The sequence below is a fragment of the Rhinatrema bivittatum genome, chromosome 16, assembly GCF_901001135.1.
Source record: "Rhinatrema bivittatum chromosome 16, aRhiBiv1.1, whole genome shotgun sequence".
In the NCBI taxonomy this organism is placed as follows: Eukaryota; Metazoa; Chordata; class Amphibia; order Gymnophiona; family Rhinatrematidae; genus Rhinatrema; species Rhinatrema bivittatum.
The window spans coordinates 52,772,179-52,798,956 of record NC_042630.1 but is presented as its reverse complement, the minus strand read 5'-3'; the positions used below and the strand labels follow the sequence as shown (position 1 = coordinate 52,798,956).

General features: G+C 40.9%; 2 non-coding genes across 2 annotated transcripts; both read right to left on the bottom strand.

The window, feature by feature from the left end:
• Positions 1-20,205: 20,205 nt before the first annotated feature.
• On the bottom strand, positions 20,206-20,278 carry TRNAK-CUU. Its single transcript has one exon. It is a non-coding gene; the product is annotated as a tRNA-Lys (tRNA).
• A 2,164-nt stretch (positions 20,279-22,442) lies between these two features.
• Positions 22,443-22,515, bottom strand: TRNAK-CUU. The gene has a single exon. It is a non-coding gene; the product is annotated as a tRNA-Lys (tRNA).
• Positions 22,516-26,778: the final 4,263 nt, after the last annotated feature.

Sequence of the window (26,778 nt, the reverse complement as noted above, 5' to 3'; positions counted from 1 at the left end):
ATGCATCCATCTAACACTGTGCAATCAGGTTTAACTGTAGATGAGTTAAGAAAAAGGTTTGGAGAAGTGCTTACTCTTCCAATATCTGAGAGCATAGAGCAAACAGGGGACAGTGCTATAAGTATGGCAGGAGCGGATAAAAGCGTAAGGGAAAAGGGTAAGACAAAATCGATTAAGATAGGAAATTATTTTCCTAGACAACAGCCACCCCGAAAATGTAAGACGCAGGGCTGTGTAATTACACACGAAGGGAAGGATGAAGAGACAGCTTGTAGAGATGAAAAAGGGGAGCTGATTATGGTAGTCCAGAGTGTGTGTAAACAAACACCAAAAGAAATAGTGGCTGAGAAAGAAGCTAGTCAATATTATGTGGATTTATGGGTGGATAGGTTATCTAGATGGACTGAGGACAGGAGAGGAGATATGTCTCCGTATCCAAAACAGGGTTCTTTATCTTCCAGAGATATGAATGTAGCCCATCAGTGTATTAGAGGTCCTTATGGGGATCCTGAGTGGGATGATCAATATATGAATGCTGGTTTAATGGTATGGGAGAAATATGAAAAGCAAGCAGGGGCTGAAGCTGCACAGTACCCCCTGTTGTTAGGGAGACCTAATGAGAGAGGTCAGGTTCTCCCTCGGTATACACCATGGCAATTTACTGATCTGACTAATTTAATCCTGCAATTGCCTTCATTAACTAAGGGTGCAGGGGCATGGATTCGTGATTTTGAAAAATTAACTAGTGGATTGACATTAGCCATTGGAGATATAAAAGCATTATTAGCTAGACTGCCTGGAATTGATGTAGATGCATTGTTTAGACAGGCTAGAATGAGGGAAATTACATTAGCTAATTCAGACTATGATGGTAATCCTTTTAATCATTTTCGTCAGAATGTCTGGGAAGCTTTAAGGCAAAACTTCCCTACACAAAGAGATTTATCAACTCTTATGTCACGTGTATGGGATGGGATAACTGATATTAGATTGCATGTGCAAATAATGCAGGAAGACTGGTTTAGGCAGATGGAACAGCCATTTGATCAGCTCGGAATGTTACCTCTGTTTTTCCAAGCTTTAAGGAAAACTTTACCAAAAAGTGTCCAAAAAAAATTAGATCTTGTAGTCGGTTTAGACAGCAAATTATGGCCAGAAATGTTTCGCACTATCTGCCATTATGGGGATTTGTACATTAGGGAGAAAAATAAGGGCACGGATGATTTGACTAAAATTCAAACTAAGTTATGCTCTCTTCAGATTGAACAGCTGAAAAAACAAAAAGAGGAAGAGACAAATAAGGTGATTGGGACAGAAGGAGGTAAAGCATGTTCAGATAAAGAAGTTGTGTCAGAAATACAACCGGGACAGGATGGGTGTAATGTAGGTTGCCTCCAGAATCATTCCCAGAATCAATTAATAGGTGCAGTGATTACAGCTAGAGGAAATAACATCCGTGGTAGAGGGATGTTGCGAGGCAGAAGAGAGATAGGTGGAAGAGGAATGTACGGGAGTCCATCACAAGGAGCTGGGTTTGGACCTGATAGAAGACCAGGTATAGACTGCTGGTTCTGTGGTAAATTTGGGCATTATGCATATGAATGCAGAGCTAATCCGGATAATAATAGTACTGGTAATAGAGGGAGACAAGGAGGATTCCCTCACTGGGATCCTGCAAATGAGATTCAGAGGTATAGAGCAGGAAATGGGTATAATCAATGACTTTTAGGGGTGGTGCAAATTAGGGCAGGAACAGCAGATCCCATGTTGACAATACATATAAATAAACAACCGTATACTTTTTTATTGGATTCAGGGGCAACCAAATCTGTGATCACCAGACTTCCTGAGGGAGTTGCATTGTCAGATGAAACTATCTGTACAATAGGATTTAATGGACAGGATAAGCTAGTACAGAGAACGGAAAAAACTAGGGTGCAGTTAGAAGGAAAAGAAGTGATGAGCCAGTTTTTGTATGCTCCAGAATGTCCAGTAAATTTACTAGGAAGGGATTTGTTACAAGCCTTAGAAATAGAACTCTCATTTGCACCAAACTCCTCAGCACTACATTTAGCAAGACAGTTTGTTAATATAACACACAGAAAGGACCAATTTCCTAATGTGCCTGAGTCAGTGTGGGCAACTGAGAATGATCCGTATGGTAAAGTGAAGAGTATAGAGTCTGTGGAAATTCAATTAAAGGCAGGTTATACGGGCCCTAAGCGTAGTCAGTACCCTTTATCTAGAGAAGCACAAGAAGGAATTAAACCAGAAATTGCATCTCTTTTGAAACATGGGATAATAGAGTCTAGTGGTTCGCCATTTAATACCCCATTGTTCCCAGTTTTGAAACCTTCAGGGAAATGGAGATTAGTGCAAGACTTACGTGCACTTAATGAAATGGTAGTGGTAGAATATCCAAATGTTACAAATCCAGCTACTATTTTACAAACTGAGCCATTAGGAAAGTGGTACACTGTTTTAGATTTGGCAAATGTATATTATTGTGTGCCTCTTGCTTGGCAAAGTAGGGAGTTAACTGCTTTCCAATATGATAAGCAGAGTTATCAGTGGGCTAGATTACCGCAAGGGTATGTAGAAAGTCCGTCTATTTTTTCTAAAATTCTGTCTAAAGATCTTCAGGCAGTACGTATTCAATTACCTGTGGGTGTGTCGCTGATCCAGTATGTGGATGATTTATTACTATCAGCATCTACACGGTCTGCATGCATGACAGCAACTGAACTGCTTCTGCAGACATTAGCACAGGCGGGATATAAAGTGAATTCTGATAAAGCACAAATCTGTCAGTTACAAGTTTCATTTCTAGGATTGAATCTAGGAATAGAAGGAAAGAGTATTGGTTGTGCACTGCATGAACAAGTGTCAGAATTGGCAGTTCCTCAAACAGTGAAACAGTTAAGAGGTTTATTAGGTTTGTTAAACTTCTGTAGATTGTGGATTCCAGCTTTTAGTACCAAAAGTAAGTCACTGAGACATCTTAAAGGCAGCCCAGCTAGTGAAGATAAATTGATTTTAACTGAACACGATCTGGAAATATTGCAGGACTTAGTGCAGTCAGTATTAAATGCTCCTAGTTTGGCTCTGGTTGATTTAACTTGCCCAGTTGATTTATGGGTCTATCAGGGGTTGAATGGTTGGACAGCAGCAGCATCTCAACATAATAACATCACTCCCATCGCTTATTTTTCTGGCACTTTTGGAGTGGTAGAACAAGGTTTTTCTGACTGTGAGCTAGGTATTGTTGCTTGTGCTGATGCTATATGTAAATTGCAGTCACATGTGCCAGGTATTCCAATTATATTGCATACTTCTCATGCAGTTAAAACACTTATGGGAGATACTCATATTTCCTTTTCTGCTTCTAGGCTTGGGAAATATTCAGCCATATTATTGAATTCTACAGTGTTACATAGGACTATTACAAACGCATCTAAATTTAATTTTCTCCAAGATCTGCTAGAGGGAGCAGTTGTGCTTCCACACACCTGTGGAATCACGGCTCTGCCTTTACCTGATAAAGTTGTTCTATCTAATGAACCTCTAGTTGAAGGAGATTTTTGGTTTACAGATGGGTCCTGTACAAAAGCAAGTCCAGGGTTTGCTGCTATTCAATACAACTCGGATGATCAAGTTCTTAGATGTGAGCAGTTTTCATTGCCAATAGACATGTCTGCGCAAGGAGCGGAGCTCTGTGCAGTTTCATGGGTATTATTATATTGTTCAGACGAGCCTGTAACTATCTTTACTGACTCGCATTATATATTTTCATCTGTTAATGAACATTTGAGAAAATGGAATAGAAGAGGATTTATTTCAAATTCTGGAGAACCTCTTTCACATGTGCAGTTATGGGAATTAATTTTATCACGTTTACAGGAAAGGGGAGAGAAAGGATTATTAACAGCTATTTGTTGGGTGAAAGCTCACCATGCTGTTGATACGTGGATTTTTAGAGGAAATGCATTGGCAGATTATGCAGCACAAGAGGTTGCACAGACAGCTTGTCAGCCAGCAGTGAAGGAATTAGTGCAGACTAGAGCACAAAAAGATACAGGTTTAAGAACAGTCCAGCAATTACAGGAGTCAGCAACTATTGAAGAGAGAGCAAGATGGAAAGCGGCAGGGTGTACAGTTATTAAAGATTTAGGTTGGATCCATCCAGCAGGAACATTGTGTTGTGCTTTGAATGTTTTAAATCTGATGTTACATGAAGCTCATTGGCCGCTACATAATAGTTCTAATACAATGTATTTGAATTTGTCTCAAAGTATATGGGCTCCAAATTTACAAAGCCTTTGTTCACAATTTGTGACCAGATGTCCAATATGTGCTACTGCAAATCCCTGTAGAGGTGCAGTGACTCCTAGTGGACATATTCCAAAACCACAGGGACCTTATTTAGAATGGCATTGTGATTATACTGATATGATCCAATCCTGTTCTGGCTATCGATATTTACTGATGTGTGTATGTCCATACACTCAATGACTGGAAGCCATACCCTGTAAAGCAGAAACAGGTACTTGTTAGAGATGTGCAATCGTTTTTCACGATTTAGTCAATGCCAACGACATTGTCTAAATCGTCATTGTTGGGGAAGTTGGGAAAAAGAATCAAAATTCCACGAATTTTCGGGTTAAAGTCGGTTTTTTATTACTGTGCACTAACGGATGTTAGTGCGCATGGACTATCCGTTAGCGCGCAGTCGCTGGACGTAGTGCGCAGTACATGGCGCCTCACCATACTGCGCACTAACGGATTATTAGTGCGCACTCGGTACATGGCAGTGCGCGGTGATATGTGTTAGTGCGCACTAACGTAAATTGATACTAAATTGACACTTTTTTTTAAATTGAAGGTTGAATATGTATTCCTATTGGGTGTCTTCTTGTTTTTTATTCATTACCAAGGTTACCAACAGCCAAGGTGCTGTTTTTTACAGATTGTTTTATATGGGGGATGGGGAATGGGAATGGGGGATAGAGCTATTAGCTTGAAGTTCTAATCCTACTGTAGTAGTGTGTCTGTGGATATTGTGATTAGGTCATCAATCATGTGACTAGAATTTGTTTGATATATTATGCATAATATTCATTTGCATCATTTTTGAATTGGCCACTTAAATTAATAGGTTTATTTTCCCTCCTACTTTTAGTCAATAGGTAGCTATAATAGCTGTATAATAAGGGGTGCTCTGCTTATGTGTTGCTTTTGTTTTGTGGGTTTGAGGAGAAAACATCAGTCAATCAGTCATTATAGCTAGCTGCAGCTGTTGATTGATAGCTAATATTATACAGCCTTTATTGTTATTAATAAGGGGTAGCTGCTAGCTGGCTTAGCTGCTAGCTGATACTAGTATCAGCCTATGATACTAGCCAGCCAGCCAGCCAGCCAGTAGCCATTGCCACTAGCCACAGTAGCATATAGCTACTGCTAGCAGCCAAGTACCACTAGCCAAAATAGCCAATAGCCACAACCAGTGAGCTGAGCTGAGCTCTACTCTTTTTTTCTGTTTCTTGAGTGAGCTCTTCGTTCGCAGCATTCCTAGCCTAGGCATAGGCAGGCACCAGCACTCCAGTCCAGCAGCAGTGCTTGCTTATAAAGGACAAGGTAGGTGCTTTGACTGCTTTCTGAACATTGTAGCAGTAGAGTTTTAATAGATTTATAAATATATAAAATTATATAATATTATATTTATCAATATTATATAGATGTATGTGTAATCTACTAGATTTATCACTAATAGTGTTTATAGCTAGCTAGCCATAGCCAGTGACACTAGGCTAATAGCTAGCTTGGCTATTAGCCTAGTGTCACTGGCTATGGCTAGCTATTAAAGCCAGTGAGTCACTACTATCAAATCAATTCTACTACTAAACCTATAATTGGCCAATAGTCTGTCCAATATCCTATATTATGTTTCTTGTGCTTGGCTTAAGGCTTCTGCTCCTGTGTGTGAGATTTGTGGGTAAGACTTGAAGTGGGAGGGAGAAGTTATTTTAGTCCAAAGAACAGAATAGGCCTGAAAAGGATATGAAAAAATAAGAATAGGACTTCTCTAACCTCAATGCTTGGCTTGCATGTAGTATTAACAGAAAAGCCTAGCCAGTCCTGCCAGGAGGCTAATGTAATGAGTGAACTGAAGTATTGCAGCCTAGTTTCAGTCTCAGTCTGCTGCAGTTTGATGCTCTGGCCAATGCATGGTATAAATTGCAATATAATATATTAGTAAGTATACTATATCAAATTATCAATTGTCAGTGTCACTCACTGACTAATAAAAAATAATCACTATATCCTTCTTTGTCCTGTGGTCTGGGGGTAGCCTTAGCAAGCAATAGCTAGCTAGCTAGCTAATGCTATTAGCTCAATAAAGTTTTAAATATGAATACCAAACTAATTTATTAACTTGTTTAATGTACTATATTTATTATATATTTCTTTGACCACAGGATCATAATGCCCCTACCAGTACCCTCTGGAAAAAAACGTGTTGCTAGTGATAGTGCTACTGGAAAGAGCTGTCTGCCAGTCCCTAGGAAAAAACTGCGATTTTTTGAGAAGAAAGAGGATGTAGAAGTGCAAGGAAACTTGTTGCAAGGGAAGGAACGAGCAAAATTTGAGGGAAAGGTGAAAAGATTAGATGAAAGAATGGTGATACAGAAAATATTTGATGATGATGAAGAATCAGATATTGAGGAGGAGGAGGAGGAGGAGGAGGATGATGATCAGGAGTTTTTGGCTAGTAAACATTCAGAGGAGAAGGAGGAGGAGGAGAACAGAAGCAATGACAATGTTAGTCAGATTGCAAAACAAACAACTACTGCCAGTGCCAGCAGTATTGCTGGTACCCTGTCCCCTACACCATTTGAACATCCACGTGTGACTACTACTACTACTACTACTATTTCTACTACTAGTATGAAAATGACAAGTATCCAGCCTAGAGTAAGGAACAGTACAAGGACATCAAAGATTTGGAATCATTATCATGTTGTGGCTGACCAGAGATTTGGACAATGTATCCATTGTAAAAAGATGGTGAGCCGTGGAAGAATTATTGGACATCTTACTAACAGCAACATGAAATATCACCTTGAAAGAGAACATAGAGCACTGTTGCTTGCAGAAGAAGCTGGTCCCACCGTGCTTGCCCAGGCTTCAAGTAAAGCAACAGGGAAGCAGCCACAGAAGGAAAGTAGTAGTACTAAAGAAGATACAGATTGTGTGCATCTGCAGAAGCAGCAGTCTCCTCTTCCTCATCCCCAGCAGCAGCGGCAAGCTACCATGGAGCAGATGGGGTGGTGTTCTTCTGCAATGTCACAGAGCAGGAAGCAGGCAATGTCTAAAGTGGGTACACGACATATTGCTCTAATGATTGCTTTGGATGATCAGCCACTGCAGATTGTAGAAAATGAGGGATTTAAGCGGATGCTCCATTATTTCGCCCCTTACTACAAACTTCCTTCAAGAAGTACATTTAGCCGTCAGGTGCTTCCTTCCCTATACAGAAAATGTCATGCTGAAATGCAGATTATGATGGCAAGGGCAAAGGGGAGGAGCATCCATCTCACCACTGATGTTTGGACTAGTATGAATGCAATACATGCATATTTGTCTCTAACAGCACATTGGTGGCAGCTGGATGAGGCATTAATACCTGTAAGCACTAGCAGCATTGGCAGTGGCAGTGGCAGCAGCTCCAAAAAGGTTTCGCCAGGATACCATTGGGCTTTACTGCATGCTCAAGTGCTAGACAAGAGACATACTTCAGAAAATATCTTACACGCAATTCAGGGGATGATGGAAAAATGGAATGGGCTCCTTAGAAGCAGTGATATGGAATGCTTAAATGGATTTTTCATTACTGACAATGGTTCCAATATTATTAAGGCTCTGGCTGATGGCAGATTCAGCGGCATCCGATGCTTTGCACATACCCTGCATCTGATAGTGAGGGATGCTTTGGGGCTTAGTGGCAAGGAAGGTGGTACTACTACTAGTTGTAGTAGTCAACTCCTGAAGCGGTTGATTGAAAAGTGTCGCAAAATAGCTGGGCATTTCAATCGTAGTGTAAAAAGTGGGAAGCAACTCAGAAAGAGGCAAATAGCAGTTGGCGCACCTTTGCACAACCTTCTTCAGGATGTGCCTACCAGATGGAATTCCACCTATCTTATGTTGGAGAGGTTGTCTGAACAGCAGACACCTCTTCATGATTTGGCAATGGCAACTGAAATTGGATTGGAAAATCCTCTTGGATGTCAGGACTGGACAAACATTGCACACATGGTGCATGTCCTCAAGCCTTTCAAAGTATATACTGATGCATTGAGTTCAGCTAATGCCACTTTGGGTGGTGTCATCCCTGTAATAAACTATCTGGAGGAGGTATTACAGGAATTTCTGCATCATCCAGATTTCTCTAAGGAAGTGTTAATGCTTGTTAAATGCTTAAAAGAGCAAGTTGAAAAAAGATTGAAACCTCTCATGCAAAGGGATTGCTATATGTTAGCCACGATGTGTGACCCACGTGTGAAAGGCAGTATTGCTCTCAAGAACAATGCTCTTACACATTGGAAAAAAAAGTTGATTAAAATGGTTGAAAACATAATGTCTAACAGGGTCTGTTCCACTGGTAACGATGAAAAAGAATTAGTATTATCCTCTCAGTCTCCAACTCCATCCTGCTCAAGTACTAGTATGATCAGCTGCTCCCCTACCCCTTCCATAACACATCAAAATATGAGTCATTCCACATTTAATGAACTGCCTGCCATGTCACAAGCAATCGCATCAGCTGTTGGCAGAAGAGTTACTACTACTGAGTCCTACCTGCAGGAGAATGTTTCAGAACTGCATGTTAAGAGTTTTCTGTCTGAGCCAATTCAGAGCATGGACTCAGATCCCTTGAGATATTGGGCACAGAAAGCTTCAATGTGGCCTGATCTTGCAATACTAGCACAGCACTTTCTTTCCTGCCCGCCAACAAGTGTGCAAAGTGAAAGAGTATTTTCAATGACAGGGAACATAGTGAGTCCACACCGTGCACGTTTGTCTCCAGACTTAGTCGAGCAATTGGTTTTTATCAAAACGAACTTTCCACAGCTTGGGTATCCGAACTTTCCCTGTGACTGGGAGGAGTGAGCCTCTTGTCGAGGGCCGAGATCCAAGGTCAAGGGGTGGAAGAGAGGCTTGGCTCTATGCAGCTGTGCTCCCCGCATCGCTTGCTGGGGTGCCCAGCCACAAGAGGCAGCAGCGGCCACAACACTGCCGCTGCTGCCTCTTGTGGCCCACAGGAGAAGCCAGTCTGGGAGTCACAAGACATGAACACTCTGTCCTGCTGCGTCTCCAACACAGGCTTCTCACTCCCAGGCTCCTTTCCCCCAGTGTCCACCTCTGAGGCAGGCAAGTCCTCGCTGGGTTCTTCTGCCTCAGCGTCCATCTCCGACAGCATGATTGTGTGAATGAAGTATGAAAGAATTTCAGGCCAATACAATATAAAATTGCACTTACAGTGCACAGAGAGGTTGATACTCTAACTAAGTAGCTAGTGGTTGTACTAGTAGTAGCTAGCTACTAGCTAGCTACTACTACTAGCTACTACTTGGATATCCAGTTTATATCCAACTAGTAGCTACTACTACTAGCTACTAGTTGGATATAAACTGTTACTGTTATATCCACTACTGTAACAATATATTGATTAACCAAATATATACAAACACCCTTGAGTGTAATAAAAAGAGAAAACTGAGCACCCAGAAGTTGTACATTTCTGAAGGATTTTTTGTTCATGAGTCTGCTTTCTCCTAGTCCTTACTCCTACTTTAGTATCACAAGCATTAAAGTTTTTGCTTCAAATGGCTGTCTTGGTCATGGAGCAATTTTTGGCATTGACGTGTGAGTCATTGCAGTAGCTTGAGTGCTGCACACACTGCACACAGTGCACAATATTGTATTGGCCAGGTTGAAAGATGTGTGAATGGTCAGTAGCCACGGTTGAAGCCTTGACGTTGGCGCTACTGCTCACAAGTATACAACTTGTGCTAATTCAGCCAGACTGAATGATGTATGGAAGTGTATGACTAACTTAGTTACTACTAAAACAATGAAATATGTTGGATTATAATAGACATACATCCGTACATGTCTGCTCTTTGTAATTTAGTAGTACCATACTATATTATTTTTGAATAATTATTATTAGTTAAATGACTAATAAAATAATATATAAAAAAGAACAAACAAACATTTTGCACAATGTTAAAACATTTATTTTTTTTTACATATATTTAACTATTAGACATAGACATTAACAATAGTAGACAAACATTTTTGTCAAAAAAAATAAATTAAAATAAAAAAAAACCAGCCCAGCAGCCCAGGTCAAGGCGAAATATGATGCCTTGACTTCATGATGTTGCAGCAGGGTCAGGCTCATGTGGAGAGGAGGGTGCCGCCACTGGAGAAACCTGCTCTGAAGCAGAGGGAACTGGCACCTCCTCCTCATGAGGCATCTCATGAGGAGGAGAAGCCATTTCCCTCTGCTCCTGAGGGGCCTCCTCCAGGGCTAACAACCTCCTCTCCACATTGCTGACACTGGCCTGCACCTCTCCGACCCTCTGCTGCAACATCATGAAGTCGGCATCATATTTCGCCTTGAACTGCCGTACTTCCTGCAGGATCTCCTCCAACTTTGAATATTGTGCACAGCAGCACTTACAGGTTGGAGGAGATCCTGGAGGAAGTACGGCAGTGCTGGTGCTGGTGCTGGCACTGGCGCTGGCGCTGGTGGTGGTGCTGGTTGCAGTGGTGGGCCGCTGGCTGCTGGCAGCTTTATCTTGGCCTGTAAAGAAATTAAAAAAAAATAATAATTCAACATGAGACACAGAACTATACATTATACATACATTACACATAGTCAGATATGACAAATAAAAAAGCAAATACTGGATGCGTGCGAGCAAGTTTATAAAATAATCTACCCCTTATTTAGTTTATTGACCTTGAGGATTATAGAAAAATGAGGAGTCCATTGCAGGGGAGAAGGAGTGAGGGGGAGAGTGGAGGGATATCAAATCTATCAACATAGATTAGAGAGAATACATAATTTGAAGGATTGGAAGGAGAAATAATAGTCAATCTCAGGTTACACAGAATATGATGGTAGGAGATACACTACAAACCTCTTCTTTTTTTTCACCTTCAATTCTTTAGTTTACTATCATAGCCACTCAGTGTCATTTAATATATACAAATAAATAAATACACACTTCCCCCCATTCCCAATCCCCAGCCACTAAAACTGATTGATATAAAAAAAAAAAGATTTTGTTTTTCAGCCTCAGATAATATATACTACTTTACTGGCCGTGCCAAGAGATATATTATTTCCTACCTAGACCACTACTGGTTGCTGCCTCCGTCCTCCTCTGGTGACAGCTCTGCCTCCCACTAGGCCCAGGAAGCCCCGCCTCGTCCCTGCCTGGGTGTGGTTCTGTACAAGACAAATCAAAATTCAGAGAACAGTTAGAATTTTAAAAACAAGAATGAGATCAGACACAATGATTCATTCACTGTTATAGTAAAGAAACATTTTTAAACACAAATTCCATTACAATTAATTGAATACTTGTGTAATGTGTGTTGTTCTTGTGTAGTATTCTGAAAACAACTTACCAGGCACGGAATGGGCCACGGTTCGGCGGACCTCCTCGAGCCACCTACCCTCGTGCAATCGCAGATGGCGACCTGAAAATTAGAGGGATATACAGGAAAAAGAATAACATTGATTAATTTTTACAACATGCCCATGTTTTGCCTTGACCTACTAGATTATTTTTTATGCAACATACAAAAGTTAGTTATACATAAATACTATTTTATTTATATTTCAATGTGGCTTTCAAAAAAATCCCAAATACCACCATTTCAAAACGATTAATATATAAATATCAATAATATACCACAGATAATTTTATTTCCTTTGTAGTCTAGTTATTAAGTATTAATACTAGTATAGTATAGGGTAAGGGTGGTACACTAGTAGCTAGCTAGCTAGTAGCTAGCTACTAGTATTTCTGTTTTTTTAAAATATATTTACTTAACATTATAACTTTTATTACTTATAGTAGTTAATTATTACATTATAATTATATAACTCACTGTATGCTACTAGTAGCTGCTACTGTAGCTAGTATTACTATCATACTCTATTTAATTTTCAATGACAAAATAATATACATAATTTATAATTGAATATTATGATCAACATTATTATTTTCACCTTTCTTTTTCAGGTCTTCCACCTCACGAGGGTAGGAGGCCCGCCGGCAAAACTCCTCCTGGAGAGAGGCCCAGGCAGCAGTCTCCCTTTGCAGGTTAGGCCTGCTGCCTGGGGGAGTGTAAAGGTTCCCCTCATCCAGGAGCATGAGCCGGGCTAGGAGGTCCACGTCGGCCTGGGTAAAGCGGGGCTTCCTGGACCTTGCTGCCACCTTGGAGGAGGACGGTGGGGAGGAGTCAGACTCCCTCCCCCTGTCACCACCAGACTCCCTTTCACGTTCCATCCTACCATGAGAAAATAAAAAAGGAGATGAAAAAAAGTATGTGCTATAGGACAGCTGTTTGTTCAGAAGCTCACACACTAATGCAGGGAGGGGCTAGGCAGCTCCCCCCTGTCTGTGAAGCCAGCCCTCAGCCCTCACCCTCACAGTGACAGTACACTATTCAGTTCAGTGGCAGGGACATGGGGGGAGGGGAGGAGTGAGGGTCAGGCAGCTGGGCCCCCCCCCCCCCCTGTCTGTGAAGCCAGCCAGCCTCTCACTACGTAATGCAGGCAGGGAGGGAGCTGTCTCAGCCCTCACTGTGAGGGTGAGGGCTGAGACAGCTCCCTCCCTGCCTGCATTACGTAGGGGGGGGGGGGGAGCTCAGCTGCCTGACCCCCACTCCTCCCCTCCCCCCATGTCCCTGCCACTGAACTGCATAGTGTAGTCACTGTGAGGGTGAGGGCTGAGACAGCTCCCTCCCTGCCTGCATTACGTAGTGAGAGGCTTGCTGGCTTCACAGACAGGGGGGGGGGGGGGAGCTCAGCTGCCTGACCCTCACTCCTCCCCTCCCCCCATGTCCCTGCCACAACTGAATAGTGTACTGTCACTGTGAGGGTGAGGGCTGAGACAGGGAGGGAGGGAGCTGTCTCAGCCCTCACCCTCACAGTGAGGGCTGAGACAGCTCCCTCCCTGCCTGCATTACGTAGGGGGGGGGGGGGGAGCTCAGCTGCCTGACCCTCACTCCTCCCCTCCCCCCATGTCCCTGCCACTGAACTGAATAGTGTACTGTCACTGTGAAGGTGAGGGCTGAGACAGCTCCCTCCCTGCCTGCATTACGTAGGGGGGGGGGGGGAGCTCAGCTGCCTGACCCTCACTCCTCCCCTCCCCCCATGTCCCTGCCACTGAACTGCATAGTGTAGTCACTGTGAGGGTGAGGGCTGAGACAGCTCCCTCCCTGCCTGCATTACGTAGTGAGAGGCTTGCTGGCCTATACACTATTCAGTTCAGTGAGGGTCAGGCAGCTGAGCTCCCCCCCCCCCCCCTACGTAATGCAGGCAGGGAGGGAGCTGTCTCAGCCCTCACCCTCACAGTGAGGGCTGAGACAGCTCCCTCCCTGCCTGCATTACGTAGTGAGAGGCTTGCTGGCTTCACAGACAGGGGGGGGGGGGGGGAGCTCAGCTGCCTGACCCTCACTCCTCCCCTCCCCCCATGTCCCTGCCACAACTGAATAGTGTACTGTCACTGTGAGGGTGAGGGCTGAGACAGGGAGGGAGGGAGCTGTCTCAGCCCTCACCCTCACAGTGAGGGCTGAGACAGCTCCCTCCCTGCCTGCATTACGTAGTGAGAGGCTTGCTGGCCTATACACTATTCAGTTCAGTGAGGGTCAGGCAGCTGAGCTCCCCCCCCCCCTGTCTGTGAAGCCAGCCAGCCTCTCATGCAGGGAGGGAGCTGTCTGACACTGACAATCTCTGTTAAACTTTTTTTTCACTAAATTAGCATAAAATTTAATGAAGTACTTTTGTGTGTTAAACTTTTAATTTCCCCTAATGTAAGTAACTTCATTTAATATTATTTTAATATTATTTTATGCTACTTCACCGAAAAAAAAAGTGCATTAACTATTTAACTTAACCAACTAAGTAGCTAACTAAAGTAATACTGTATAAAAACTAAAACAAAATCTTATATGTTTTTATTATATTATACACTTACAGTGGTAGAGTTGATGATAATAATCAACGATAATGTTGTGTTCTTGTTCTGTTGAACTGTACTGTGTGTGCAGCACTGCTCAGCTCACTGCTCTGTCTCAGAGACAGCACGTAGTAAGAATATAATTATTAGTGCGTGTATTTTAAGCAAAATGGCCTCCGGGGACCTCACAGAGCATGCTCAAGGTAGTGCGCACTAACCCTAGGTAGTGCGCACTCGCCAGCGATAGTGCGCACTAACTACGGATGATTTAAAATACTGATTCTACATTCCCATTGCCTGTTTTCCAGGTGGTGCGAACCAGTGGGAGCAGGGAACCGTACATTTAGCTAACGAACTCCTTAAAAATTGATACGTTTTACTTAAAAGTTGCAATTTTTGGCAGTGCGCACTAACATTAGTTAATGCGCACTAACGGTAACAGTGAGCGCACTAACCCCGTTAGTGCGCACTAACTACGGATGATTTAAAATACTGATTCTACATTCCCATTGCCTGTTTTCCAGGTGGTGCGAACCAGTGGGAGCAGGGAACCGTACATTTAGCTAACGAACTCCTTAAAAATTGATACGTTTTACTTAAAAGTTGCAATTTTTGGCAGTGCGCACTAACATTAGTTAATGCGCACTAACGGTAACATTGAGCGCACTAACCCCGTTAGTGCGCACTAACTCCGTTCGTAAAAAAAAACAAAACACACTTGAAAAACTAAACTTTTAAACGAATCGGTCGACCGAAGCAAGACCCGATTCCTAAAAACGAAGCACATCTCTAGTACTTGTATGGCAAAATCATTGTTGACCCACATAATACCCAGATTTGGGGTACCAGTGAAAATTGTGATAGATAATGGGTCACATTTTAGAAATGAATTAATGCATGCAATAACATCAGATCTGAACATCAAATGCCGTCATGTATCTGTATATAGACCTACATCTAATGGTTTGGCAGAGAGAATGAATGGAATTCTTAAAACAAAGTTAAGACAACTGATGTTGGCTTATGAGCAAAATTGGCTCACAGCTTTACCTGCTGCACTGATGGCAATCAGAATGAGCCCAGTGAGATCTATAGGACTCACGCCTTTTGAGCTGTGTATGGGTAGAGCTATGAATTTACCTCAACAAGTTAAGTATCAGAAATATGCTAAGGTACCAGATAACCTGTTTGTTTTTCTTAAAAATTTGCAGGTTGCAAGTCAACAAATACATGCTGCCAGAGGTAAGCAATCCAAAGTGTTAGAACCTTCGAGGGTGTATGCAGTAGGAGATCTAGTCTATCGCCGCAACTTTACCCACAGAACTTGGAAAGATCCGGTATATACTGGACCATACAGAATAACAACATTAACTCCTACAGCTGCTCTTTTAGATGCTGACACTACTTTTACTCATTTAATTGATTTGAGATTGTGCCCAAGCACAGAAGCTACTTGATGAGACTTTATTTTTAAATCTGCTTTTGCTGCCTCATGGGCTTGAACTGACTTTATTTTATTTTTTGAAGGATTCTTAGGAGTATTTAAGGACTGTTTTGTTATTTAAAGGACTAATCTATGACCAACTGAAGTATTATTTAGTAGATTTATATTTTAATTAGAAAAGTTACTAAGTTAGCTAATTATTATTTTTGTTTTCTTTATTAGTGATAGATTTTAGAACAAGCATGTATCTATTTGTTTTTTATTTACTCTGTTCTCTTCCTCACTCTTTTACTATTCTTTCCCCTGACCTTTTGCTTAATTTCTCTTTACCTACACATATACCTTTTCTCTACCAATATGTGGTATCAATTGATGTATAAACATGCGATTACATCGTACCCTAACACTCCATGTATTGCGTGTTCTCAACATTTTCATACCACTAAAATGGCAGGTTTTGTTCTGACAATACCACTATCTCTTTCAAATGTTTCTTGCTACAATCATGCTCTTGCCTGTCCAGTTGCAGGAACGCAAGCACAAGTTTCTTCCCTTATTTCTTCTTTTACTTCTTGTTTCTATGGTAATCAGACTTTTGGACCTCCTTATTCTATTCCCCCTGCTGCTAATGCTAATCAATATACTAAATTTGTTTTTTCCCCTTCTACAATGCTTTCCTTGTGGAATGCATCTGTTATTAATGAGACTTCCCCTTTGTGTCCTCAGCATTTACTTCGTCAGCTTAGTTATCTTACTTATTCTTGTAGAGATACAGGAAAATGGGCTATATGTGGAACTTCGGATACTCCTACATTGTGTGTGTCTGCAATTCCTATACAGCCTTCAGTGACTTGTACCTTTAATCATTTTGCTTCTGTTGTTAATACATGGCCACCTCCTTTTTCAGGCCCTTTATTTCATACTGCGCTTACTCATTTTCCTTTTTGTTTTTCACAAAATGGTACTGGACCTTTTCTAGGTATTTCTTCTTGTGATACTGTCTATCATGCTATATATTTAGAATTTGGTTCACAGCCTCTCATGGATGTTTTCTGGCAATGTGGTGTTTCTGTATATCAGTTTCTCCCATTTCGATGGCGTGGTACTTGTGCTATGGTGATTTTAGCTGCACCTGTATTTATTTCGCCTCTTTCTATATTTTCGCCCTCTGTGTTTTCTAAACGTGTACGTCGTTCTGCTTATCTTACTTCAACTGATGTCCCTGATGAGTTTAAACTGTTTAGTAGAACTGAATTGTTTTTTGCTTCATGGCTGACACCTGGTGTGCAAGCTGCGGCAAATGCTAAGTGGATTCAGACTATTCGTTATCAGTTTATGCAGTTTCTTAATTTAACTACTGCAGGTCTTAACGCTATCAATACTGAGCTCAGAGCAACTGCAATTACTGCTCAACAAAATAGGTTAGCTTTGGATTCAATCCTTGCGTCGAAGGGAGGGGTTTGTGTTATCATTGGTACTGCGTGTTGTACCTATATTCCTACAGCAGCTTATGAACATAATATGTCATATGTTTTCCAACACCTTCGAAATCTTTCTCATGTTATGTATGCACAAGGTGGTATAAATCCTGCTTCTGATTCATGGCTTGACTCTATATTTTCCTGGCTTCCTTCAATTTCTTGGTTACGTAAGTTACTATTTTCTGTATTTGCTATCTTCTGTATACTGATTTTTGGCTGTTGTTGTTTCCAGTGTTCTTTTTCACTTTTATCACATATGCGTACTCGTTCTTCCCTATTACACGTACCTACTTCTATTCCTGGTTCTCAATATGAGACAGTTCTTCTTGCAGAGACGCATCTTTTATAAACAATGTAACATGATAGATATTTTCTTTTTTTAATAATTTTTAGTTCTTGATTTATGCTAGTTATAGTAGTATCTGATGCAATAGTATATGATTTGTAGTATGCAGACTAATTTCTAGTAGGAACAACTCACTCTCTTCATACTATTAGTTTCAGTATAGTATTTCCTCCTTATGCAATGCAAATTTTGAGTGTAAGACTAAAACCATGAGAGTATTATATTTGTACTTTAACCATAGAACTGGAGAATTTTTTATTGTACTTCAGTTTTGAGGTTATTGTTTGATTAACTAGTGAATGCTTGTGGGAGTATCATTCATATTAATTAGGAATCTAGAGGGACACACACCTATGCACTACACCTGATCAATACCAAGGTTAGTGGTTAGGATACACTTTTAAGTTCCTTTGTCATGGCTCATCATCGAAGACTGGTTGGTGTGACACCTGTCCATTAACGGTGTCACAAGAGGGACAATGATATAATTCATAATTCTGGTTCAGAACTGTGACTTATTCAGCCATTTCTAGAATCCTCAGAGGGCTGATTCACACTGACACTGCTGAACTATAGTGCATGACTCAAAGGATGTGGAAAGATCTGGAAACTGGCAGGTTCTGCAAAGCCTATAATTACAGGCCAGGAAGGCATCAATGACCATGTTTGCACCACAATACAGGGAAGCTGGGTCCAGGATGCAGGCTTTTGTCTTGCAGATGCCTATCTCAACGGACAGGAGCCAGGTGAATGAAGATGCCCCTGAGGGTACAGTTTTAATTAAGTCCTGGCTCCAGAAAACAAATTCATGCCGAGCTTCCTATTCAAGCCACAGACTTGCTATCTGTTTACACAACAAAGAATATCAAGAGAAGAACAGAAGAACAGAGTGCATCAAAGCCATGTTGATAAAGGAACTTTTATGGTGGAAGGGTGGTTTCAGGGAAGACAGGTGGAGAGTATGATTTTTACAAATGAATGGAGGATGTCCTCACAAGCATTTCCTATACATAATAGGTTATCATGACAACAGCATCATGTGGTTTTGTAGATGAGTTTATGGGCAGTCATGTGATTCTAGAAACTTCGCAATGATGTATTTTTGACTATATAGGAGAGCCATTCCTGTTATTCTGGGAGATGCTTGTTATTTTGAAAAGATAGAGGGCACCTAGCATATAGCATCTCGCAGGAACACTTGGTAAAGCCAAATAAAATTCACTTTGTACTATTGTACTGAGTCTGAGTGTTCTTGAAATTATGGACAAATTACATTCTTTCTGAGAATTAAAGAAAATACTTCCTTCTCATTTGTACTATTTGACTAAATTCAATTTCAGATAACTATATAACAAAAGTAACCCCCTATGAAACATAGTTATCATGTATCATCCCCTTCGCATGGCTACCGTTAAAAACTCCATAGAGAGGGGGTCATATTCACTAGAAAAAGCATACTTCTTTTACACACTCATAAAGGTGCTGAATTTAATGCTAAACTGAAATTGAATTGAAACCTTTAGAGATTACTTTCAAGAAAACAGATGAGCTTGCAAAACTATACCACATTGATCATAACAAACTTTTGCATTAAATTGTAAGCAAATAGTTAAGATCTGGCAAAACAGGTTTAAAATTAATATTCACTTTCAAGATATTTCTCAAAGACAGAAAGTGTGTTGAACATTAGCATTCTGGGTGCTAATTCAATATATGCATGATTCATTGTCCATTCTTTGAGGCTTAATTAACTACCTTAAAAAGCATTTCACTCATCTTCGTGGCCATTCACAGATATTCCTGGACCTTCACATCTTCAGGATGTGATTCTGTTCATCTTAATTAAGGGAAAAACCCGTAAAGTATCACAGAGCTTTGCAAGAGAGGGTCAAAGCTTTCTCCATAAGAATCCTTTGCTTTTCATTCATTATGAAATGGGTGGGTCCTACTTTAAGATCCTCTTTCATTCCCGTTTTAGCTGCTTGGAGGATCCTGTATATTTTCTCCCAAGTACTGAGGACATTTTGCTCATAATGCTGCATGAAGATTCCAGGGCATCCACGTCAACTACGGAACACAATGAGTGAGGAAATTCTCCATTCTGAGTAGAAGCTCCTCTGATTCAAAGTCACTGAGAATGAACGTTTTGTGAACATTGATTTTTTTCTTTGAATGTTTGAATTTTTCTGCTTTCATTATTTCAGTTTATGTTTCCTGTCAAAATAGATTCTAGTAAAAGCCATGTGTTATGTATTGCAGATTTGCTCTGCTATTGCGAATTGATTGGGGAAACAGCGACCAGCATGTTCACCCAGGAAGAAGTACAATTCCTTGGTCATTTCTAGAAAGTGGTTCCCTTTGGGTGAATATTTGTGATTTTGAACATGGACTCCTTTTTTCTGAGAAGCATATGAAGTTGTCATTTCTGCTCTGCAGGTTGGAAACTGATAGTATATGTTTTCTGGCCCCTTAAGTTGCTTAAATGTTCAGAAAAGGAGATACCCATAAGAACATGCCATACTGGGTCAGACCAAGGATACATCAAGCCCAGCATCCTGTTTCCAACAGTGGCCAATCCAGGCCATAAGAACCTGGCAAGTACCCAATGCTTCACTAACATTTTTGTAGGTTTCCTAATGAATTACTGAAACAGAAAAAGTAAATACCCCTCGCCCAACATGGGGCTTGAACCCATGACCCTGAGATTAAGAGTCTCATGCTCTACCGACTGAGCTAGTCAGGCTTGGAAAAAAAGCTTTTTTCAGCAGATATTGGTTCTCACAATCTTTGCTTAAGTCACATTTCATACAGCTGTAGGGATTCAAACAATTCAATAGTTGCACCCGTGCCGTAAGACAGCGACCGAGTAGGACTCACAGATTTAGCTCATCTTAACCTAAACATATTTTTGTGATTTCTTTGGGTTTGGGTTTCACCTCTTCTCTTATGTGTATAAAAGGCATATTTCGCTTATGTAAAAGTATTCTTTCAATGAAGACACTTTATTAGGATTCCTGTCTAAATCTTTTTTTCTCAGCATCAAGTGGCAATGGCATTTCTGGCCACGAGGTTTCAAGCTGTTATTAGATTTATTTCCAGTATTTTAATGAGCACAATTTAATCAACAAGTAGATAATAATATGGGCCATATACATTTGTACTGCAGGTTTGTTCTGCCAGAGAAAATTGACTGTGAAAATATTGACAGGACATTTACACAAGAAGGATTACAATTTTTGATACATTCTAGAACGTGCTTCCAGTTGTGTGAATTATTTGGACATTTCAACATGGTTTAATTGTCATAAGAATAAAACATGATTTTAATCTGTGCACTCACAGTTGACACTAATATTGGATTTTGTTCCTGCCAGTTAGATCAATGGTAATTTTTATATGTCATTTCTGACATATTTTCATGGAGACCTCTCATTATAATAGTCATGCTGGTTATTATTGTGTGAAATGCTTCACAAAGCATGATCAGAAAGTTCACCTGAGAAGAATTACATTCTTTCTGAGAATTAAAGAAAATACTTCCTTCTCATTTGTACTATTTGACTAAATTCAATTTCAGATAACTATATAACAAAAGTAACCCCCTATGAAACATAGTTATCATGTATCATCCCCTTCGCATGGCTACCGTTAAAAACTCCATAGAGAGGGGGTCATATTCACTAGAAAAAGCATACTTCTTTTACACACTCATAAAGGTGCTGAATTTAATGCTAAACTGAAATTGAATTGAAACCTTTAGAGATTACTTTCAAGAAAACAGATGAGCTTGCAATACTATACCACATTGATCATAACAAACTTTTGCATTAAATTGTAAGCAAATAGTTAAGATCTGGCAAAACAGGTTTAAAATTAATATTCACTTTCAAGATATTTCTCAAAGACAGAAAGTGTGTTGAATATTAGCATTCTGGGTGCTAATTCAATATATGCATGATTCATTGTCCATTCTTTGAGGCTTAATTAATTACAATAAAAAACATTTCACTCATCTTCGTGGCCATTCACAGATATTCCTGGACCTTCACATCTAAAGGATGTGATTCTGTTCATCTTAATGAAGGGAAAAACCCGTAAAGTATCACAGAGCTTTGCAAGAGAGGGTCAAAGCTTTCTCGATAAGAAGCCTTTGCTTTTCATTCATTATGAAATGGGTGGGTCCTACTTTAAGATCCTCTTTCATTCCCGTTTTAGCTGCTTGGAGGATCCTGAATATTTTCTCCCAAGTACTGAGGACATTTTGCTCATAATGCAGCATGAAGATTCCAGGGCATCCACGTCAACTACGGAACACAATGAGTGAGGAAATTCTCCATTCTGAGTAGAAGCACCTCTGATTCAAAGTCACTGAGAATGAAATTTTTGTGAACATTGATTTTTTTCTTTGAAGGTTTGATTTTTTCTGCTTTCATTATTTCAGTTTATGTTTCCTGTCAAAATAGATTCTAGTAAAAGCCATATATTATGTATTGCAGATTTGCTCTGCTATTGCGAATTGATTGGGGAAACAGCGACCAGCATGTTCACCCAGGAAGAAGTACAATTCCTTGGTAATTTCTAGAAAGTGGTTCCCTTTGGGTGAATATTTGTGATTTTGAACATGGACTCCTTTTTTCTGAGAAGCATATGAAGTTGTCATTTCTGCTCTGCAGGTTGGAAACTGATAGTATATTTTTTCTGGCCCCTTAAGTTGCTTAAATGTTCAGAAAAGGAGATACCCATAAGAACATGCCATACTGGGTCAGACCGAGGATACATCAAGCCCAGCATCCTGTTTCCAACAGTGGCCAATCTAGGCCATAAGAACCTTGCAAGTACCCAATGCTTCACTAACATTTTTGTAGGTTTCCTAATGAATTACTGAAACAGAAAAAGTAAATACCCCTCACCCAACATGGGGCTTGAACCCATGACCCTGAGATTAAGAGTCTCATGCTCTACCGACTGAGCTAGTCAGGCTTGGAAAAAAAGCTTTTTTCAGCAGATATTGGTTCTCACAATCTTTGCTTAAGTCACATTTCATACAGCTGTAGGGATTCAAACAATTCAATAGTTGCACCCGTGCCGTAAGACAGCGACCGAGTAGGACTCACAGATTTAGCTCATCTTAACCTAAACATATTTTTGTGATTTCTTTGGGTTTGGGTTTCACCTCTTCTCTTATGTGTATAAAAGGCATATTTCGCTTATGTAAAATTATTCTTTCAATGAAGACACTTTATTAGGATTCCTGTGTAAATCTTTTTTTCTCAGCATCAAGTGGCAATGGCATTTCAAGCTGTTATTAGATTTATTTCCAGTATTTTAAGGAGCACAATTTAATCAACAAGTAGATAATAATATGGGCCATATACATTTATACTGCAGGTTTGTTCTGCTAGAGAAAATTGACTGTGAAAATATTGACAGGACATTTACACAAGAAGGATTACAATTTTTGATACATTCTAGAACGTGCTTCCAGTTGTGTGAATTATTTGGACATTTCAACATGGTTTAATTGTCATAAGAATAAAACATGATTTTAATCTGTGCACTCACAGTTGACACTAATATTGGATTTTGTTTCTGCCAGTTAGATCAATGGCTGTGTATGAATGACATTACTGCGTATTTTTGCATTTTTGTAATTTGCCAATACCTGGATTCGATCTTTGCACTATGTTTATTGGTTCCTTGAGTCAGATATACAATCCAAACAAAGAAAAAAAACATCCCAGCCTAATCACAGCTGCTGGAGGACCTGGCAATTTTAATCATCTCTAACCATTTCACATTTTCTAGTCACTAATAGTTATTTTACTCAAGAAAAATGATATGCAACATTTCATCTTTCATTGCTTTTATTAGAGATAAAATTCTACATCGTTATGGCACAGTTGCTCTATTCAAATGATCTACCCCCTTTAACCCCCGGGGGCTCATCTCTAGTATTTTTCATTAACAGGGCATGTAACCAATGAATGCTTTATTCCTTGATGACAAGCATTTTTACATCACAATATTATTCTTATTGTCACATAATTAGTAGAGATGTGCTTCGTTTTTTTCTACCGGGTCGTTTTTCGGTTCGAATACTTCGTGGTATAATTCGGGTCTTCTCGTTTCGTTTTCGGGTCGTTTGCCCGAAAACGAAACGAGAAACCCGAAACCGGACCGAAAAACGAATCGGTAATGAAGCGAAAAAAAAAAAACCACCCCGAGCATTTAAAAACAATTTTAAGCATTTTCGTACATATATAACAACCCCCCCCCCCATCCCGATCCCTCCCCAAGACTTACGAAGATCCCTGGTGGTCCAGCGGAGTCCCGGCTTCCATTTGCCATGCCCTCCGTGCCCTAGTTCGTGCCAGTGCAAGCCGCGTGCCAAAATGGTGCCGAATAGCCCGAACGACCATGTCACAGGGGCTTTCGGCGCTATTGGTCAGCCCCTGTCACATGGCCATCGGCACCATCTTGTGCTCCTATCATGTGACAGGAGCTGACCAATGGCGCCGAAAGCCTCTGTGACATAGTATGGGCAAAGGCTATCGGCGCCATTTTGGTTACTGGCAGCCGAAAATGAAATCGCTTTCGGACCCTTGCTGGACCCCCAGGGATTATTGGCAAGCCTTGGGGGGGTCAGGAGCCCCCTCCTGACCCCCCCAAGGCTTGCCAATAATCCCTGGGGGTCCAGCAAGGGTCCGAAAGCGATTTCGTTTTCGGCTGCCAGTAACCAAAATGGCGCCGATAGCCTTTGCCCATACTATGTCACAGATGCTTTCGGCGCCATTGGTCAGCTCCTGTCACATGATAGGAGCACAAGATGGCGCCGATGGCCATGTGACAGGGGCTGACCAATAGCGCCGAAAGCCCCTGTGACATGGTCGTTCGGGCTATTCGGCACCATTTTGGCGCGCGGCTTGCACTGGCACGAACTAGGGCACGGAGGGCATGGCAAATGGAAGCCGGGACTCCGCTGGACCACCAGGGATCTTCGTAAGTCTTGGGGAGGGATCGGGGGGTGGTGTATTATAATTAATTTAAATTTGGGGTGGTTTTTAATAAAAAAAAATAATTTTTGCCCCTCTCCCCAGGCAAACCCGAAAACGAATTTTCCCCCGAATTGCGGGGAAAATTTCGTTTCCGGTTTCGGGGGCTCCGAAATAACGGCGTTTATGTCGTGTTTCGGATACTCCGAAACAGAAACGAATTAGGAAATTTTGTTAAATTTCCTAAATAGGGCGAAAAACGAACCACATCTCTAATAATTAGTCCAATCACAGATCAAATTTAGGGTCTGCTGCCAATCATTTATTGTCCCATTGTAACCAAATCCAAATACTGAAACCATACCCATTTTTCTTACATACTAGATATCATTAATTAAATCATGCTAGGTGTCAGTTGCAAAGTCTGAAGCAGTATTGCACAACCTATCTTTTGAGTCAGCATGTAGCCCGCTGCATATTTTGACTATAATGTGCCCAGACAAAATCTGACAGTACATTCACTTCTTGAGATAACAACTCAGAACACAACATGCTTGCTAAGCTCTGCAAAATCTAAAATGTTTCCACTGTGCTTCTCCATATATCAATCCATCAAATATAGAGACCTTTAAGCTCCCCCCAAAAGTGTTTTATTACTCTAAATTCCACACTTGCTCTCTCATTTATATGTTTTATCTGTATTTTGTTGGGGGTGCCTAGACTGGGAGATAATCCTGTGGGGTATTTTCTTGGTATTGCACATAGTGCTGGTCACTATGTCTATTTTCTCATAAGTTTGATAAAGAGTGATATGAAATTGTTTTCTCTCAAAATGGATTTGGTGCATTCACCAATGAAAAGGAAGTGCATTCTAAGTCTGTTTAAACAAGAAAAAGCACAATTTTTTTATTTTGAAAGAAACATTTATTTCTGGAGAAGCATAAAAAGTTCAAACACGATTGGATAGGGCAATGCATATTTTCTTCCTTTTCTGCCAGACAATGTGGTGTCATTTTAATGCATAAAAATTTACCTTTTGTAAATGAGAACATGATTGCTGATCCTAATGGGAGATTTGTATTTGTTAGTGGATTCCTACGTCAAAAGTAGTTTCTCTTGGTAAACGTGTATGCTCCCAGGAGTCAATTTTAAGACATGGAATGCACATTGACGTGACAATTTTATAACATGCGTGCTGGCGTGTGCATGCTATAAAATCCAATGGCTGCATGTACATGCACGCCAAATTTTGAAATCCTGAGCACATGTGCAGGGGGCCTGCGACTTGTGCATGTGTGTGTGTGGGGGGGGATTAGTAACCTATCCTTACTCAAGCTTCCCCTCTCCTCCCTGACCCCTAACCTAACCCTACCAATCCCTAATTTTTTGTATTTTGTTACCTCCTGCTCCTCTGGAGCAGAAGTAATCTTTGCTCACTGGTCGGCTGCTGGTAGGCGCTTCCCTGGGACAGTATTGAATGGAGCTGTCCTGGCCCACCCCCAATCCCTGCCCAGACCACGCCCCCCCAGCCCATGTCTTTTCCCTCAGCCAGCACTTCTGCACTTACCAGGGTTTATGAGAGTAGCCGGGCCTGTTGTAAAATGTGCACGATGCACGCAAGGCCCGGCCATGTGTGTAAACTCAGAAATGTACACATGCAGCCTTTTTAAAATATACTTGCCAGTGTATTTTCTCCTGCATTTTTTTCTCAGTTGGTAACAATCCATAATCAGTTCCTAGATCATGCAGCAATTCTCGGAGGGGATTTTAATTTGATTTTGGATCCAGCTCTTGATGCTAAGCCTCCGAGACATTAGTCTCGGAGGCATAGCACTTTTCACCAAAAAGGGCAAGCCCACCCCCTTCTTTACAGCCCTCATTAAAGAAGGGGGTGGGCTTGCCCTTTTTGGTGAAAGAATTAAACTAATTAGATATATGGAGGGTTTCACATCCTGGGGAAATAGATTTTTCTTTTTATTCTTTGCCATGATTCATACTCCTGTTCTGATTATTTTTTAGTCTCTTCTTTCTCATTTTCTAAGGTTCAGAGGGCTGATATTAAGAACATAAGAACATAAGAACATGCCATACTAGGTCAGACCAAGGGTCCATCAAACCCAGCATCCTGGGCCAATCCAGGCCATAAGAACCTGGCAAGTACCCAAAAACTAAGTCTATTCCATGTTACCGTTGCTAATGGCAGTGGCTATTTTCTAAGTCAACTTAATTAATAGCAGGTAATGGACTTCTC